Raw genomic sequence first — 10,595 nt, 5'->3', positions numbered from 1 at the left:
CTGGCAAGCAAGTGCTTTTTTTCTGAAAAAATACGATCAAATTGTTGGTGAAAAGAAAAATCAAAAAATACGACCAAATTGCATTTATTTCTAGCTTTATTTATTGAGAGAATTATATTAAAATTCACATAAGACAATTAATTATTATAAAATTTATTAATAATTAAATTAAACTGTATTGATAATTAAAATATAATTTAATTTAATTTAATTATTAATAGGTCTTATAATAATTAATTTTCTTAAAATTTAATTGTAATTTTTTTTATTTATTTGTAACTTTCTGCTAATATTTAGTATTTAATTCCAATTAGTATTAACAGTCCGCGTTACTTTCAGATGTCACATTTTCACTAAATTCAATTAACATTAACAGTCTGCGTTACTTTACGGTCCTATCATAAAGTAATAAAATAATTATGTTTGGTATGTCAAATATAGTTAAAAATAAGGTTGTTAAACTTATAAATTTAAGTAAATTTATAATAGCTTTGGCCAAAAAAAAAATGATTGGATTGTGAATTAGTAAAAGTTTACTTTTATTAAGAAATAACTATTTTTGGCCAATATTAATAACTAACTATTAAAAGTATATGTTTAAATAATGAAAATATAAAATATATTCATAATTTGATTTTAGATATATTTTAAATTTAAGTCATTAAAATTAAATTCATTACATTGATGAATTATTATACTCAATATAAAACTTTTAAAATAAATAATTTATTTTTTAATATTTTTTTTAAATTAATATTATTTTTGATTTTTTGAGTTTTATTTTTTATTGAATTAGCCAACCAAATCTTATCACTTTTATAAAATGAGTTTTATACGGTGTATATTTAACTTAACTAATTTAATATGATTTTATAAGTTAGAAATATAAAAATAATAAACTCATAAAATCAATATGAGAATTTAACTGAGTTTGCTTTTAGCCCTTATTTATGAATGAGTTAACATGATTTTATAAATTATAAATATAAAAATAATAAATTTGTAAAGTCAACTCAAGAGTCAGATGTTTGAAAGCATATTATAATCTGGACCCAAACAAATGTATTGCTGATTTTGTAATTGCATTCCTCCCGCTTGTTTTTGGAGAACATTCATCCGGATCCGCAGCATAATGTCACAATGACTCTGTTGATTGTTGTGCGATTGTTTCTGCTCTTAATTTAGTTCTTTTATTGTCTTGGATTACATGTGTTTAATCTTCGTCTCTGTTTTTTTAAATAACGTTTATGATCTCTCTCTTCCTTTAATATTGATTTATGAAATTGAAGAACACAGCAAGAACGGATTATGCATTCGACATAAATCTTTACAATTGAAGATTTACTACATGTGGCGTTGAGCCATGGACGAAAATGAGAAGAATGATCCATGTTTCATGATAAATTGTGCAGAGAACAGCAAGTAGAATATTAGCTTGAGTCGTATCAATGACACTATTCTTAAGAATTATTTCGTCATAAATTGTCAGTCGCGCGGCAACTCACTGGAATTAAACAAGCTCGTCCTAAAAAAACAAGGAGTAACAAAACAAAACACTAGACGGCACAAAACACCAGATAGTACAAAATAAAGGAGGAAGGAAGAAGAGGCTTGAAATTTTAAGAGTTGGGCACTGAGAACATTAGATACACAAGTATATATAGGCTCAACTTAGATGAACGTTGGACAGCCATCAATACACCGGATCAAGGAATAAAATGCCATATATGTAACACACTAAAAAAAATTTTTTTTAAATAATTTAACTCAACCATAGTTGGGTTACAGCCACCCAACACATTTTTATATCAATAATTTCAATATAAAATATTTTATAATTGGCTTCAACTCACACACTATAACATTTCAGATAAATTTTTACCTCCCACATGCCATTAGGCTAAATCACATTTGTCCATCCTTATACTCCCAACAAGTAAAATAAGCAATTTAATAAATTTTCAACACAAGCCAGTTATTTGGCCTTATAATCATGCCATTTTAATCAATCCAAAGTAAATCAAATATTAAAATTACAGTCATCCAAATTGTACCAAAAATAGAAATAGTTTGAAAGGCATGATTACATTTATATATTCATATAATTGACAATAAGCAAAAAGCCCTAATATTGACAATATAACACATTATAAATCATAAATTAAATACCCAAAAGAGACAGTGGATCTATACCACTAAGCCTCTGGGACTCCTCTACGTGTCACTCGTGGCTCTTCTCCTGAAAATTGTTAACCACATAATGAGACTCAAAAGTCCCAGTAATCAAAGCCAATTTATGATAGCGTATACAAACAGTTAAGTGTGTACTTATTAAGTGAAAATTAAAAATAATATAATTCCAACAAATATAAGAAATATTACAATACACACAAACAACCATCCTTATACCCCTCCATTAACCTCGAGCCGTAGCCCTCACTCGGTGCTAAATTACCCGGCCAAAGGTAGAGTAGCCCGAGCCCTTACAGACCACCTATTGAGCTCCAATAGGGGCGTACCACGTGGCACATAAATACAACAATAATAGCAAGTCTCCCAACACCTCCCACAATAATTAAACAAATTCATAATAATATTGCACAATTATACAATATTACAAAATTCATAATTTTCTCAATAATCACCCAATTAACATGAAGTAACACTAATCACAAATTAAAAGCATGGTTACCTTGTGGCTTTTTCAATAAATTATTCCTTAAAATTTCTCTCTCACTACAATCTTGACCAGTAATACAATCTACAAATAATATATTATTTATAAATATTAGTTTCAATTTTTGAAACTAATAAAATAATTCTAATAATAGAATTAAAAATATAACATAATTCCTAATCTCAATCTTAATACAAATCTATAGTTAATACTATTAAGTAAAATTTTTAACTCCTCTTTTAATTATCAATAAACATTAATAATCTAAAAATCAACTTCTAAACTAATTTCTATTATCAAAATTTTCTTTTTATTTCATAAATTCGTACCTAAAATACCCAAAAATTAAAAATTGAGTCTCTAACTTAGAATCATAATCCTATAACCATAATAATTCATTTCTCATCCCAAATAATCATCTAAACCTTAATAAATCAATATATATTTTCAGATCTAGTTTAGAATTTGATCCATAAGCCACAAATTCAAAGATCATTAACAAATTTATACTCTAGAACATTTATTATACTACTGACAACCTCAAAAACCATATTTATTCAACATAAATTTATCCCTCTTCCAGATCTTAAATTTTCTACCATTACAAACTCAGAAACCAAAGAAGAAGGATGACTAAGAAAAATTTTTAGAACACTTACTTAGTCTTGAAAAGTTTAAAATCACACCCTAAATATCCTATTAAAAACTCTTACCTTAAAAATTTAGATATTTCGCACCGGCAACTCGCTTCTCTCCGCCTCAGCTCGCGCGCAGGAAAAGAATTGAAGAAATGAAAGGAAACGGGTGAGTTTTATAAAAATTCAGTGGGTCCCACATTTTTTTTTATATTATTTCTTCTTTCCTCTCTCTCCCCCATTTTTTTTATTATTTTATGTAATCATGCGCGCCGAAAGCAATTCGTTCTTCTTCTTCTTTTCCCCTTTTTTTTTCTTTTTTTTAATACGTTTTCCTTTTTTTTATTATAATAATAATTTAATAATATTTTTTATTTATTTTTTTTAATTATTTTTTTTAAATTTTTTTTAGAATTATATCCTAAGTTAGATTTAATAATCATCTCCTACTAATTTTCTTACCTCTAAATATTATTTTTTTTTTAAATTTCTATTAACCCAAATTAACTATTAAAATTTAAATTGGGATATTACAATAAAGCTTTGGTTTCCTAGCGTTAGAGCAATAAGGGTCTTGATTACTAAACATTGGTAAATAAGTCCTGGATAAAGAAAATTAATCTTGTTTAGGACCAGTGTTTTTGAAGCTATTGAAATTCAAAATTCAAAAGGCCAAAAACTCAAGATTTCAGAGAAGAAAATAAAATAAATTAGGAAATTATTTTTACAAAATAATTCTTGTAAAAAAGAATCCAATGCCTCTTGAAGTTGCTTGCGTTTTTAATTGTGATTGTCTTGTGAAGGCTTATTTCATACACGTGAGCCCAACCTTTTACTAGCCCACTTTCTTTTCTTAGTATATATACACTAGGAGCTTCGCTCATTCAAGCAATGCGAGACTTTTCTTATTGACACAATCTCTTAATAATTACAACAATCCCTCACATGTGTCAAAGAAACATGATTATCTAAGCTTATTCGAATGGAATATAACCATTTAAAATCTGGTGAAACCATATTTCTATAAACTAATTCTATACCTATAAAACTTAGTATACAAAAATGTTAGTGAAACCATGTTTCTATGAACTAACAAATCTTGATTGTATACTAGAGGTCATATTGATTGGGTTATACCCCCCACATTCTCCGTTGCTAATGATAGTTTTGCGCATTATTGGCCATATGCATACTTGGTTTTAACAAATGCTCTAAAGATTTTGCCACGATCTCATAGGGGTGGCCCCACTCCACATTATTATAAGTATTTCATCAAGTATATCTGCTATAAATACATCATCCATAAGGATTATGAAAAATATTAAGAGCTTTTACTTAGCCTCCGATCAATGCATTCTAGCACTTTCTTAAGTTATAAGAAGGAACAGAAAATTTAGTGCCAATAGAACTAACAAGTAACTTATTTTTATCTATTAAACTTTCTTCATGGGATCTTTAATCATAAAGGTTAGGTTGCCATCACTGTTAATATCAAATAGGCATAAGTCCCATTCCCCTTGACGTTTTAATGATAGATTTCTTCCCCAGGGGCTTAGTTAGTGGATCCACTAAATTTAACTTTGATATTACATAATTGATTGAGATAACACCATTTTTGAATAACTACCTAATAATATTATGTCTCACTCGAATATGTTTACTTTTGTCATTATAGGTCTTATTTTTAGCCGTTATTATTACAAACTAGCTATCACAGTGCAAAGACACTGATGGTGTAGGCTTTTCACCTACTGGAATACTCGTTAAGAAGTTTTTCAACCACTCCGCCTCAGTTCCAGCTAGCTTTATAGTAATAAATTCATAATCCTTTGAGAATTTTGTATTGATTGTTTGTTTTGCAGATTTCAAGTTACTGCTCCACCACCAAGAGTGAATATATACCCACTAGTGGACTTTGACTCTCCTGAATTCGAGATCTAGTTAGCGTCACTATATCCCTCCAATATAGCTGGAAATCCACTATAGAATATACTATAATTCATGGTACCTCTCAATATCTCATGACTCTTATCAAAAGCTTCCTAGTGTTTATGACCTGAACAGTGGGTATATCTGTTCATTTTGCTTACAGCATAAGCTATATCAAATCTGGTAAAATTTATAAAATGCAACAGACTCTCGATAATTTCTGCATACTTAGATTGAGTAACTGGGTCATCCTTGTACTTTTTTAATTGCATACTTGAATTATAAGGAGTATTCAGAGGAGTATCTTTAAGATGTCCAAATTTTTTGAGAATTTTCTCAATATAATGTTCTTGGAAAAGTAAAATCACATTCTCATTCCTTATGATTTTCACCCTTAGGATCACCTTAGTTTCACCCATATCTTTCATATTAAAATTTGAAGAAAGAAAATTTTTGGTTTCATTCACAACATACATATTGGAGCTAAAGATTAACATATCGTCCACATATAAGCATATAATCATATAATTATTATTCAAGCTTTGTATAAATATATTTTTCTACTTCAATGGTAGAAAAAATATCATTTGTCAAAACTTAATCTAGTTTTTTATGTCATTGCTTAAGCACTTGTTTTAAGTCATACAAAGATTTGATAAGCTTACAAACTTTATTTTCTTACCTAGGAATCACACATCCCTCAAGAAGCACCATATCTTCTTCCAGATCACCATTCAAAAATGTTGTTTTAACATTCATTTGGTAAATATAAAGCTTGTAAATTGAAGCCAAAGTAATAAGAATTCTTATAGAAGAAATTCTAGTCATAAAAGAAAAGGTGTCAAAATAATTAATGTTGTCTTTTTGTGTAAAACTCTTAAGCCTAGTTTTGTATTTATCAATTGAACCATCCAAAAAATATTTTTTCTTAAAAATTCATTTACACCCAATAGCATTTAACCCTTGAGGTAAATATGCTAAAACCTAAGTTTTATTTTTCTTTAAGGCATTAATTTCATTATCAATTTTCTTCTCTCCAAAACTTAGCGTTAGGAGAAAAAATAGCTTTATGAAAATTCAATGGTTTATCTTGCACCAAATAAGTATAAAAATCATCTCCAAAATTCATTTCTTTTCTTTACCTTTTACTTCTCCTTAAAGCTAAATCCTTACTTGAATTTTGTTCAAAATCAAAATTTTCAATAGGTTTAGAGACACGCTTAATTTTCAAGGGAAAAATATGTTCAAAAAATTCAGTATCTTTCGTCTCAACAATTATGTTTTGGTTTAAAACATTGCTTTTTAAAATCAAAAACTGATAAGCAGCACTATATTCAGCATAACTAATAAACATACGATTAGAAATTTTAAAATCAATTTTTCTCTTTTTAGAATCATGTAACATAACATTTGCAAGACACTCTCACACTTTCAAATATTTAAGATTAGAGGTAAAGCCTCTCCGCAATTCATAAGGTGTTTTTTTTATTTTCTTATGAGGTATTCTATTTTGTAAAAGACAAGTAGATAAAATAGCTTAACCCCACAAATTATCAGGTATAAAGAACTCACAAGTAAAGCATTTATCATTTCGTTTAAGGTTTTATTCTTCCTTTCTGCAACATTATTAGACTCAAGGGAATATGGAGGTGTCACTTCATGAATAATTCCTCCTTTTCACAAAAATCATTCAATAAAACAAGTTCTCCTCCTCTATTTAACCTGGCTCTCTTAATTCTTTTATTTAATTGATTTTCAACCTTTACCTTATATAAAAAGAATTTTTCAAAGACCTCATCTTTGTTTCTTAACAAATATACTTTAGCATATCTTGAAAAATCATCTATAAAAGTAATGTAATATCTTTTACCACCTCTAATCATGATTTATTTTAAATTACCAAAATCAGTGTGAATCAAGAAAGTACCTCAGTTTCTCTTTGAATAGAAAAAATGTGTTTTTTTACTTTGTTTAGTTTTTGCACACACTTCGCATTTACCCGAAACATCATTTTTAATTTTAGTAATTAGGCTAAGGCTTCACATTCTTTTTATATAACCTTTATTAACATGACCTAATCTAACATGCCATAATTCAAAAGAATCAACATAAAGACAGGTATATACTCAAAAGATGTATTGTCATTCATTTCATCAACATTCAAAATAAATAAATCCTAATTACAATACCCTTTTCCCACAAGTACATTATTCTTTGTCATTATAATCTTGTTATATTTAAATGATACTTTAATCCTAACTTTCCCTAATAGAGCAACTGAAACTAAGTTTGCTCTAACTTCAGGCACATATAGAATATCGTTCAAAGTTAGAGTCTTTTTTGATGTGAGCTTTAAAACCACTTTACCTTTTTCTTGAACTTTGATAGTTTGGGAATCAGTAAGATAAACACGGTCTTTTCCTTTCTTTATAAGATCATAAGAGATAAACATCTCCCGATTAGCACATATATGCCTAGTAGCCCCAAAATCTACCACCCATTTCTTTACATCAGAAATTAAGAGAGCTTCAGACACCACTGTAGCAATAATGTCATCATCACTATCACCATCTCTTAGAACTAAATTCACATTTAGCTTTGGAGGTTTACCATAGATAAAATAGTCTCTATTTTTTTTGAAAGAGGGGTTAGAAGACTGGATTTGTAATCTAATTTCCTATTCTTTTTTTAACTTTAGTTTTAGAGTCATACCTCTTGTTATGAGGCTTCATCTCCATCTGATTAGCTTTAGACATCATTTCTTTGCTTCCAGCTACACAAACTGCCTTTCGATTGGTGTCTTTGATTATGATGTGAGTGATCAAGTCAATCAAAGATGACTGCTTCTATTCGTATTCCAGCTGTTGCTTATAGTTATTCCACAATTGTGGCAACTTCTCAATAAGAATCCTAATAATAACTTCATCTGGTAAGTTAATATTCTCATCATAAAGTTCCCCCAGTAATTTATGATACTCATTTATATGCTCCTTCACATCTTTGTTCTTAATCATCTCCTATCTATAGTAGTCTCCCACGATGAACTTTTGTTTATCTACGTCCTCAGCAATATACTTTATTATCAAGGACTCTTATATCTTACTGGCTTCCTTGTGGATGCAATGGGCATCAAAAAATTTATTAGATAAAGTACTAATGATATATCAACATACCTTATTTGCATGAATCTAAGCATTCCTATGAGCCTAGTTAGCATCAACAAATGGCTCTGCCTGACTAAGGCAGAAACTACACCATGAAGATTAATGATAGTGAAGATTCATTCTTACAAAAGCTTAAAGTTCTTGCCATCAAACATTTCTATTTTTGAAATGTCCGGAAATGGCTTCAAAAGAGGGACATCTACTGTAGCAAGGATGAATGCATCTCCATTAAAACCACCAGATGCATTCTCAGGGATAACATTTTTTGGCATTAAACACTGTAATAGCTCTTAAGATTGCAGAGAACAATGAGCAGAATGTTAATTGAATCATGCCGAGGATAATGTCTTTAAGAGCTATTTCATCATATGTTGTCAGTCGCACAGTAGTTTCTCAAGATTAAACAGGCTTATCCTGAAAAAATAGGGGCATAGAACTACAAAGAGCAATAGAACAAAACACTCAAACAACACAAAATAGAGGAGGGAAGAAGAGGCTCAAAATTTCAAGAGCTGAGCATTAAGAACATTAGATACACAAGAATATATAAGCTTAGCCCAGATGAACATGTGATAGCCATCAATATACCGGATCAAGGAATAAAATACCATAAAGCTTTGGTTTATGAGCGTTAGAGCAATAAAGGTCTTGGTTACTTAATGTTAGTAAATAAGTCTTGGTTAAAGAAAATTAATCTTATTTAAGACTAACATTTCTGAAGCTGTTAAAATTCAAAATTCAAAAGGCCAAAAACCCAAGACTTTAGATAAGCAAACTAAAATAAATTAAGAATTCATTTTTGCAAAATAAATTCTTGTCAAAAAGAATCTAGTGCCTCTTGAACTCACGCATAGGGGGCGAATCGATTGTTTTCAATTGTGATTGTCTTGTGAAGGCCTGTCTCATATGCATAAGCCCACTTCTTCTCCAAGCCCTTTATTAGCTTACTTTCTTTCCTTAGTATATATACACTGGGAGCTTTTCTTATCCATACAATGTGAGACTTTTCCTATTGACACAATCTCTCAATAATTACAATGATTGATCATGTTATAAAGTTTGTATATTCCTTTCTGTATTTAGTAAAAAAGAGGAGGGGTAGAGAGAAATTGGATTAATCCATGGTGGTTCGGTTTTAATTAGTTCATGTTGAGTCAAGTTTAGTTACATAGGTGTAAAGGTAAAACTCTTCCTATGACAATTTCCTTATTTTAATTCATGAAATTTAAATTTATAACTCTACCTTGAAGAAAGCAAATGCCCAACCACTTCTTCTTCTTCTTGTTTTTTACTAGTAAAGTATTTGTACAATACATAGGTCTTATATAATAATTTTTTTAAATAGGTAATATCTATTATTTATGATAAATTTATTTTTGCATTCTTCATATTTTTTATAGGTTAAATTATAATTTTTATCCTTTAATTTTGTATAAGGTTTCAATTTAGTTTCTTAATTGTTTAAAGTATCTTTTCAATCCTCTGACCCTAACATTTTGTTAGTTTTAATTTTTTTGTGTGCCAATCATTGTTATTTAAAAAAAAATTAAATTTAGTATGTCAACATTTGAGAATGTTTGATTGATATTTAAAAGTTCAGTGTAATTTTTTTTTTGACGAAACTAACACTGTTAAGGTTAAAAGACTATAAAGACACTTTATAAAATTAAGAGGCTAAAATAAAATCTTGCATAAAGTTAAAGGATCAAATGTATAACTTAGCCTTATTCTATACGTAATGGAGATGTTTAGCTATTGTTAATAATGTCAATTATGCGTAAGTAGATCATAACAAATTGTCCAATTGTGAATTGTAAATAGATACAATATAAAGTATATTAAGATACCTCGAAATTCAAGTATCACCATTCTTTATAGAGCTAATGTAGGTTGGACAATTATGATATAAGGAGTAAATGTGAGAGCCTTTGGTCGATTGACCCCTCATGATTGGAGAGGGGGCTAGTCTAGTCACATAGGCTAGACTTATATAAGTTAATAGCCTATGAATTTGATCAAATGATATAAGGAGTGGTATAAAGTAGTTACGTTGATCATGCAAACTATAATTAATTACTGCATTGTGATTTATGCATAGTTGTCTGATGTGAATTTTAACTACCTATTTGATGTGAATGCCACAATTTAATATGCTTTAGATAAATTACTTAGTTATTGATATCATTGAAT

The sequence above is a fragment of the Prosopis cineraria genome, unplaced genomic scaffold (genome assembly GCF_029017545.1).
Source record: "Prosopis cineraria cultivar Desert tree isolate PC_DT_omini unplaced genomic scaffold, ASM2901754v1 PC3, whole genome shotgun sequence".
Taxonomy (NCBI): domain Eukaryota; kingdom Viridiplantae; phylum Streptophyta; class Magnoliopsida; order Fabales; family Fabaceae; genus Prosopis; species Prosopis cineraria.
Note: the sequence above shows the minus strand (reverse complement) of the source record.